The sequence below is a fragment of the Lissotriton vulgaris genome, chromosome 2_1, assembly GCF_964263255.1.
Source record: "Lissotriton vulgaris chromosome 2_1, aLisVul1.2, whole genome shotgun sequence".
Classification (NCBI taxonomy): domain Eukaryota; kingdom Metazoa; phylum Chordata; class Amphibia; order Caudata; family Salamandridae; genus Lissotriton; species Lissotriton vulgaris.
In genome coordinates, this window is record NC_141687.1 from 86,340,686 (window position 1) to 86,350,823 (window position 10,138).

Genomic DNA, 10,138 nt, shown 5'->3' on the forward strand with positions numbered 1-10,138 from the left:
AAGTACATGATGTTCTTTCCAGCCAAGCTGCATGTTATGGTGGAGGGAAGATCTTGGTTCTTTATATTTCAAGCAGAAGCGTGGGACTGGCTGGAAGACTGGCATACCTCGGAGAGGCAGCAACATCAGGGGGGCAGGTGAGGGCAGCCCCCAGGTCGACAGGGCAAAGATCTCCTAGCACTCAGTAACAGCCAGCAAACCAACGATGTGAAAGAAGAAGAAGTGTCATGAGCAATGTTCCCCCTAATATTTTTCTTCCATGTGTGGCAATAAAGGTTATCTGTGTACAGCAGACAGGCCTGCGTACAATAAAGGCATGCAAAAACTCACTATGAAAGTGATCGCAGTGCATGAGCTGACAAAATTAGTGGGTTCTGCCATTTAGTTGAATTTAAGAATCATTTTTAGTTCAGATATATTATACACTAACATGATCATGTCAGTTCCCCATAACATTTACTCTACCAGAACCTGCATAAATGGGTACAAAAATGACAGAATTAACATGTAGGTACCATTAAGTAAATTTACTTTGAATAGTGTGGGGCAGCATTAAGCAGAGCACTCATGTTTTCCCATGTAAGTCATGAGTAGATGATCCAGACATGGTGTTTCTTGCTATTGCATAACATGTATTTTTTTACCACATTATAACAACAAGATTATAAGCAGTAGAATGCAAAGTGAAAAAGGATTGGCTGACGTTGGACAGTGCTAGATGAGCTATCCATGCCTTGACATTGGACCGCAACAGTTATCTGCTTCTGGTGCCCAAACATACTCTGGATCATGTAAGAAGTGCAGCTTCATGCATGCAAGGAGTGGAAGACAGGGCCCTTCATGGCACGAGCTTAGGATCACTGCCAGGCCTCCTACTTTCTACCTAGAGCTTCCATCTGTTGGGGCTGACACTTATTAGTTTGTTGTCTTCACCCAGCCTATATTGGCTCTTCTATCCCCCAGCTTCCTCTGGTGCACCTGAAAGCCCCAAGACCCCTTAGTGCTTCCAACCAATATATCACCGGATACTCCGTCTCTGGCCCTGGTCTACCCAACTCAGCCTCTTCCTGACGCTGCCATGTCACTGACCAAACCTCTTCCTCTGCCAAAGGAAGTGTCAGTTCATCCACTGCCAGTGGTCCAGCCACACAGATCTGTTACAAACTGTGGCAAATTTTCAAAAGACAAAAGCCGTTTTGATAGGATCCCAATGCCATGCCCAACATTTGATGGAGAAAGAGTTCCTTGCAGGCCTTCACCTTGTGATAAGTGCTTTTGCAGGTTTGAAGGGATATTTGGCTCTTACTCAGATCACATTCAGATGGCCAATATCTTCAACCATGATAAGTGTGAAGAAATGGGTAATCGGTTTTCCCTTATTAGCACAGAGAGTAGGTACAGGTTGGCTCTGCAGAAAGCAAGTGGCCTGTGCACTTTCCCTGAGGTAGATCTGGAGAGTCCATCAACACTTGCGAGGGAGGAGGCTGCCTGCTTCAGGCTGTGCTACCCAGGATTGCTGAGGATTCTTGAATGTGTTTGCCTGTGGATGATAACAAAGCTAACCACATAGAGATTACACAGTTGGCCTCCTCTGCATTGGATCCCTTGATCTCTTTTCAACAAGGCCTTCATAGATCTCATTTTAGTCACATGGAGTAAGCAAGTTTCTGCTCAAATGGTAAATCCTCAGGTCACCCAACACCTTCATCCTTAACCTCCACCGTGCATGGCTCACTACCGGAGACTCATAGAAGAATCCTGACTCTCCTTTCTACTCCCCAAGAGGGAATATAAGAGGATAGAGGAAATGGGGAAGAGGTTGTTCTTTTCAGGGAGCCTTGCGCTTTTGCTCCATGACTGGCCTGTTTCTCTTGTGATATTTAGGAGATGGCACAAATGTTTTTCCTGAATCTCATTGATATCCGTTGGGACTATTTTGCGAATGTTTTGCATGATGGTCGGGACATGGCCAAAGAGAACCTCTTCTGGTCTGGCCTATATACTGTGGAATCGTGGGGAGGCCCATGGTCTTCTTTATTGCCGTGCATCACTATGCCTGGATGATCTCAACTGGCTGTTTGATGATGCGCAATTGAGTCTTATGAACATTCCAGTTGATGATCCTCATGTTTTTGGAAAGGTGGCTGACTTGCCCTTAGAGCATTTTAAACATGTGTGTGGCATGGCCCGCTTATTGGGCTGGCTTCCCCTGCTCTTCGCTTCCACAGACAATACTGTAAATTCAGTTATTGCTCCCAAGGTATATGCTTTCGAAAGTGCCACCCTTGACAACCTGTGAAGTAGAAGTCCAAACATCTCTTTGGACAATACAGTGCACATGGTGGTACCGAGGGTCGCCATGGACAGCAGCAACAGTCCTCCTCTCCAGAACTGTAAAACCACTTGAGATTGCCCTTGAGGGAACACATGTGGCCTGTAAGAGTGGTGGGGAATGCCATTTCACTTGTTTTATTAGCTGTCCATCACTATGGAACATTGGTTCCTCCAGAGTGTTGAATACCCCACACCCTTCCAGTGCATTTCCTCTCCCATTATGCATTTCCTTTGTCCCCTCAAATGACCATGTCTTCACTCTATCACAGGGTCTTTTCCTTTTTGGCACTATCAGCACTTCAAAGAGGTGGGAGAACCATTGGAGGCTCGAGTCAGATGCCTGGCTCTGGATCACTTTGAAGTCCTCTTCAAATCTTAAGACTAAAACAAGCTGAGCTTTCATGTGTCTACTGCCTGCCACCCACACTCTAAGCTCCGGCGCCAACAATGGATGTATGACGGTACAATGCGTGGCATTACCACGCGTACCGTTACAACTAAGGTTTTTCAACGCAAGTCGTTACAATGACTTGCGTTGGGGGACGCTGGATAGTGAATAGTTTAATTTACTATTACAACTCCAGTCCCCGTGGATAGTAGGGAAGGTGTTGGATAGTAAATTAAACTATTCCCTATCCAAGAGCGCCCTCCAGCGAAAGTCGTTGTAACGACTTTCGTTCTAAAACCTGCGTTGTAATGGTACCGCGTTGTTAGAGTTTCGTTGAAAAGGATGTTCCCCCCAACAATTGAAGACCAACATTAACCCTTGATGCATAGCACGAGAGAGAATAAGATACCCATCTAGTGCCACAGCTGGACAATGTGAAAGAAACTGGGATCAATCTTGGCTTCACTGCTTGACGAAATTGTATTGTCTTAAGCAAATATTCTTTTTACCTGTGCCTTTTTTTCTTGATTATTGGATATGAGAGCATCTTGGAATATGTAAGGTGAGGATGTGTGTTGCATAAAACACATCTTGGGCCAGATGTAGGTAGGACTCAGTTACCAATTCTTAATTACCGAATTTTACCGATTCGGTAATTAAGAATCGGTAAATAAGAATGGGGGACATGTAGGAACATCCATATGATCCTTTTACCGAATCGGTAAAAATCTGTATTTACCGATTCGGTAAATACCGACCGGTAATGCCCATTCATTCCTATGGGCTTTGCAGCCCATAGGAATGAATGGGCATTACCGATTCGGTATTTACCGAATCGGTAAATACCGAATTCCACAAGGGTGCAGGGGGTGTCACTTTGACACCCTCTGGTACCCCCAAAAGAGGCTCGGGTGCCATGTGGCAGGCATACCTGCCCTAAGCGCAGGTCTGCCTGTCATATGGCACAGGTGTGCATGCACACATGTGCATGCACACCGGAATCGGTATTTTACCATCAAATATATTTGATGGTAAAATACCGATTCGGTAAGGGTTGTGGGACTCAGAAGAGTCCCACCTACATATCAAATTTACCGAATAGGTAAAAATACAGATTTGGTATTTTACAGATTTGGTAAATTTACCGATCGGTAAATTTACTGAATCTGTAAAATATGTGGCCCTACATACCATTTCTTGAATACCGGTCGGTAACGGCCGAAAATACCGATTTTCGGCCGTTACCGACCGACCTACATCTGGCCCCTTGTGTTTGATTTAATTGACTAAAATGTTGCTCGATTTACAATACGAATATAGGCCATATATTGGGTGTACATGACAACTGACTTACCTCTTAGTTCACTAATGAGATTGTTATTATGGCAGGAGGCATGACTGTTTCTAAATTCATATTTAAAAATTCATATTGAAAAAATATCAGTTTTCTTAAATGCTTTTCAATGCAGTGAAATATTCTGATTTACTAAAGGGAAATGCAACCGCATATTAAAGAAATATGCTTTCTGGAATTTTGAAGGGACTTTCTCAGATTTTTTGTATAATATTTGTTGCATAATTTACACATCAGGCATGATGAGAACTTAACTCATGCACAGGCTGTTAGAGCCAAGCTATACCCTTGCCTCAGACCACCCTGTTAATTTGTTGACCCTCACACCTCTTACACTTCACTGTCAATATCTAGACAGCTGTTTGTCTCCTTTGTGCCAAATGGCACAAATGCAACTTTCACTCTGTGCTCTACTGAGAGGTCAAAGATTGCGTGAGCATGCTTTATAAACACCAAAATGACCCTGTGAGAGGCACTAGGAGAAACTCACACTCTATCTTGTTCCCCATCATAAACCCCATCCACACCCTCAACTCACCCAAACACTTGGAGGAAATTCAGATTGCTTAATGCACTGTACACGATTCATAAGCGGAATGAAAAAATAAATTACTGAAACACATCTGACACAATAAAATACTCATAGGAAACAGGATTGGGTATACCATGCAACACAAAGTCAAATAAGCGAAATGTAACGGGGACTGAATTGCTGATTTGTAAATTTTTAAAGTTTTTTTTACATATTATTGAGAGAAAAGTATGTTACCTGCAATATTAAGGGCAAGAACATACTAGCTGGTGTGAACCCACTTCTGTTTACACTGGAGCTAACCCACATAAACCCCTGGCCTCAGCCATTAGACCACTATAGGCTGCTGACACCTGAGAGGCCAGCGCCATGTAAATCCTACTTTGATGCTCGAATCAACTGCTAAGTGTCCAATTAATTTTAGCAGACTACCCCAGGGCAACAGTCACACAGGACTGCTTTACTCCTCCTTACCAACACCCCCCGGCCCGCCCGCCCTCCTCCCTTAAGCACAAGGCCCATCACACAGTGACCAATTCCTGGTCTCCTACATCTAAATTATTTTCATAAAACACCCCAGCAGCTGTACCAGGCTAGTGGTGTCTGCAAAATACGCCTGTGACTGCACAAAATGCCCCAGAGTGCCCTCACACTTCTCAGGGACTTCTTACGGAGCTTCAGTGCCATCCTGCACCAAGAAAAGCTTTCAAGTCGCTGATTTAAATGAGCACTTGACAAAGACTCCCTTTGTGCTTGTTCAGTGTGCGCGCTCCATAAGAGAACCTGGGCGCTTTTAAATGGAAAGGTGCACAGGCGCACAGGTGCGCACCCTAAAGGGAACATAGGTCATGGGACACTGATGGAGGTGGGATGAGAACCCAAGTGCACTATACTTAGGGCTGTGCCATGGACTGAGGTCTAGATAGACTGTGGGAACCAATATTTGGACTTAGATCCTTCACTACCACACTGGCTTGCATGGAGGGTGCAGGGCACTGACAGACCCTCTTTTTTTATATAGAGGATCCTAGGGGAGAGTAATGATAAATGTTCAACCTTGAGCGCTCGGGGCGGGGGATTCGGGAGCATGAGGGACTGTGCGATTGATCAATCTATGGGCAATACATGTACATTACTGCACAGTCGGTCTCGCAAGGGTCTGTGAGTGTCTTGAGCAGTTGATAATGTAATGGTGGAGCAGCCAACCCTAGAAATGTGGATTGTTCAGTGTTGGGCGACAGGCACTCTGCAAATTGGGGTGGTGGGCATTTCTCGACCCACAATGCCGAGTGGTAGGGAGGGGGCGGTCATGGAAATGTTATGTTTTTATACTTGTGGTTACATGGCGAAAAAGGGGAGGGGAGCAACCCGACTATGGGCAGAGGGTAGGCACAGTACAGACCCCGTAGTGTCACATCACCTGGGGACACAGGCTCATGCAGACCTGAAAATCCTGTCATGGAACATGGATCGACAGTCCACTATGTAATGTACCATTACAGGCACATTTGCATTCAGTGTGTGGACATAGCACATACACTATTCAGGAGTGTTACCACCATGCATTGAGCCATCACAGAAAACACATATATTGAAATGAAATGAAATGAAAATGTGACTTATAAAGCGCTACAGTTGCCCTGAGGCGTCCAGGCGCTGAAAACAGATGGGGCCCTCTTGAGGTTACTAGCTAGGCATTAAACAGCAAGGTTTTTAGCTGTTTACGAAAAGTGGTCAGGTTGGGGTTGTTTCTTAGCTGCAAAGGGAGTGAGTTCCAGAGTTTGGAAACGTTATACGAGAAGGAGCGTCCTCCTGCTCTAGCTCTGCGAGTTCTGGGGATCTCGGCCAGGAATGCTGTAGAAGAGTGGAGGGGTTTATTCGGCCTATAGGGAGAAATCAGGGGTCGATTGATGTCTGGGCCCGTTTCCCAGAAAGTCTGGTGGGCAATGCAGAGCGATTTGAATCTTACTCTGTCCCTGATAGGTAACCAGTGCAAGGCCCTCAAGCTGGTTCTCACTGAGGTCCTCCGGGGGATGCCCAACAGTGCTCTGGCAGCACAGTTTTGGGTGCGTTGGAGCTTCTGTAGGGTGTAATCCGGGGCTCCCAGGTATAGGGCGTTATTAAAATCCAAACGGGATTGGATAAGGCCCTGTATAATTATCTGTTTGGCCTCGAAACAGAGGAGGGGAAGGACTTTCTTGATCACTCTGAGGAGGCCAAAACAGGTGGCTGAGATCTTAGTGGCCTGTGTGTTAAAGCTCAGAGACTTGTCGAGCCAGACCCCTAAGCTTTTGATGTTGTCTCTGGGGGGTGGAGCCGCTCCCATGCTTGATGGCCAGCTCGGCTCTATGGAGACGGGGGAGGCTATGCCCAGGATCATCAGCTCAGTTTTGTCGTCATTCAACTTTAGGCAGGAGCTCATCATCCACTTCTTTACGTCCTCCAGACAAGCCGCTAGGTCTGGTGGCGCCTGGAGGCCGCTCTTCTCTGCCAGGGAGACCACCAGCTGGGTGTCGTCCGCATATGAAATGATCTTTACACCATGCGGACGGACAACCTCAGCCAGTGGCCTCATGTAAGCGTTGAAGAGCGTAGGGCTTAAGGAGGAGCCCTGGGGGACTCCACATCCCAAGGGACGAATGGATGAGCGTGATGTGCCATCGAAGACCTGAAAGGTTCTGTTGGACAAAAAAGAATTGAACCATGTCAGGGCATCTCCGGTCACTCCTAAGTTGGCAAGACGAGTTAGCAAGATCTTGTGATGCACCGTGTCAAATGCGGCACTTAGATCGAGGAGGATCACTGCCACTGATCCTCCTCGATCCAGGAGCCATCTTGCCTCCTCAGTCACAGCCAGTAAGGCCGTCTCAGTCCCATGTTTGGTACGGAAACCTGTTTGGGAGGAGTCGAGGAGATGGTTTTCCTCAAAAAACATTGTCAGAGTGGTATTGACATGTTTCTCCAGAATTTTCGTTGCCCAGGGGAGTAACGAGATCGGACGATAATTACTAGGATTAGCTGGGTCTAAAGAAGGCTTTTTCAGCAGGGCCCGCACCATAGCATGCTTCCATGTTGGAGGGACTGTCCCACTGATTATGGAGGAGTTCATGAGCTCCAGGAGCGTGGGGAGAATAGCAGTACTGGCAAGATTCAGTGAGCCTGGGGGGGCAGGGTCGCACGGGGAGCCGGATTTTATTTTTTGTGCCAGTGTCTGTGCGGTTTCCAAAGTTATCAAGGGGAAAGACTCTAGGCACTTGGATGAATTAGAAGTCAGGTGCAGGTTCTGGCCAGGGGAGTCAGAGGGGGGATTGGGGAAGGAAAGATAGATTTTATTAATTTTTTGGAAGAAGAATTCCGCCAGATCATTGCATTTGGTTGGTGAGTTGTTGTTATCTGTGACTGGGGGCGGGGGTTTGATCAGGGAGTTAACTATGCAGTAGATTTCTTTGGATTTAGATTTTGCCGTGGTTATTTTAAGGTTGTAGAAGGCAGCTTGCGAAGATTTAATAGCCAGTTTATAATTCCTGATCATTTCCCTGTATGTGGCCTTTTCTTCAGGGTTGTATGAGGTGCGCCACTTTCTCTCCTGTTTTTTGCAGAGACGTTTGTGGTTCCTGAGCTCTTCTGTGTACCAGGGAGCTGTTTTACTATGTCTCTTAGATTTGGGTGCGTGTTCTGGGAGGACCTGGTCCAGAGAGGTGGTTATCCATTCTTCATATTTTTTGTTATTAACAGTTGGGTCTTGGGAAAGGGAGGGTTTCATGGTGCCTAGAACTTGTACCCAGTTGTCAATGGGGAGTTTGGACCAGTTACGGGTTTTCCTAATAGTAAATGAGGAGGAGGGTAGTTTGCTTGTGGTCCAGTTGAAGGCTATTAAGAAGTGGTCTGACCAGGGGAGTCTGGTTATATTTCCCACTTCAAGCTGGTCACAGTTGCTGAAAATAGGATCCAGCAGATGTCCTTTTTCATGTGTGGCAGATGGAACTCGTTGCTCGAGTTGATATGCAGCCAGGCTTGACTTGGTCTCTTGTGCCGACAGGTCTAGTGAGTTGTCAAAGTGAATATTAAAATCTCCAAGTAGGGAGAAGTTGGACGGGGAGACAACCGACTGAGAGGTCACAGAGAGCAAGGAAGTATTAAATTGTCCTATAGGACCGGGAGGGTGGTAAATGAGAATGCCGGTGAAGCAGGCATTGGGAGAGAATTTGATGGCAAAAGAGAGGTTTTCGCAGTCCTCAATATCTTCCGATAAGTGACGACAGATGAAGCTTTCTTTGTATATAATTGCGAGGCCGCCACCTCTGCCCTTAGGTCGGTCTACGCGTGCTATCTGGTACCCTGGGATGATAGCTTGTGCCAGGTCTGGCTGAGAGTCTTGGTTCAGCCAAGTCTCAGTCAGGAACATAGCATCTGGGGAGTATTCCTCTAGTAATAGGGAGATCTCTAGACAGTGTTTTACGAGGGACCTACAGTTTAGAAGAAACATGGAGTAGGTCATTAGCTCACCTGATGGTTTGGTGGTTGGAATGCATAGGTGTAAATTACAGTACTTACAGCGTCGAGGAATCTCCAAGGGGTGTAATGGGATAGCGCATTTAGGAGAGATAGGTGGCCGTAGCTGGCATAAGAGGTCTCGGCTGTATACCAGTCTGTCGCCTCTGGGGGAACCAGAGGGCGTGGCCCCTGGGCCCGGCCGGGCGCGGACGAGCGCAGACGAGCTTGCCTTAAGCGCGCCTTCGGCGCGCAATCGGCGCGCCCGCTGCGCTCGTCCGCTGCGCGTCCTATGGTAGCCTTTCTGTGTTATGCCATGGTGAGCTATTTGTAAATACACATTGCCAGTACACACATTCCCCAGGAGTGCATTGCACAACACTTCACCCTTCATGTAGGGTACTTCTTGCAAGCGCACCTACACACTACACTCAGCACACACTACATCTCTTGTGTAATGTATTCCTCTCCAGTATACATCCACCCAGTACACTCATTCACCATGTATGCACTACACAGCACTGCTCTGTCCCTGTACTATACTTATCCTAGGCACACATGCATTCAGTATAGAGTCACCCCTCCTGCGCTGTTCAGCACTCTTCATCTAACTGATGTAGGCCAAGGGTAAGTTAAGCACACAGCAGATACACTTTAAAAGGTGAGTGAGCCGGTAGCCCTCACTCCAGTGACACAGGTTAAAAAGGACCTACCCACTCCTACTGATCACCACACGGTATGCTGGTACCACCGAACTCATGCAGCACAACTCTGGGTGAAGGTGGTAGTCTTCCCCCAGTATGAGGGTAGAGTTTTGGGCACCACTCCCTGTCCACAAAGACCTTAATCTACCAGAAACATGATCCGTGTTTTCCTGTGAAAACAAAAATCATCATTAGGGATCCAGAAAGAGTACAGTTGGACACTCTGGGCATGGGTAAATGTCTGTAACCAATGCAAATGATATTTCCATCCCAACAGCTAAATACTGAAGCATGCATAGTCTAGAGGGTGGCATTTAATCTATAGTGATCACTCA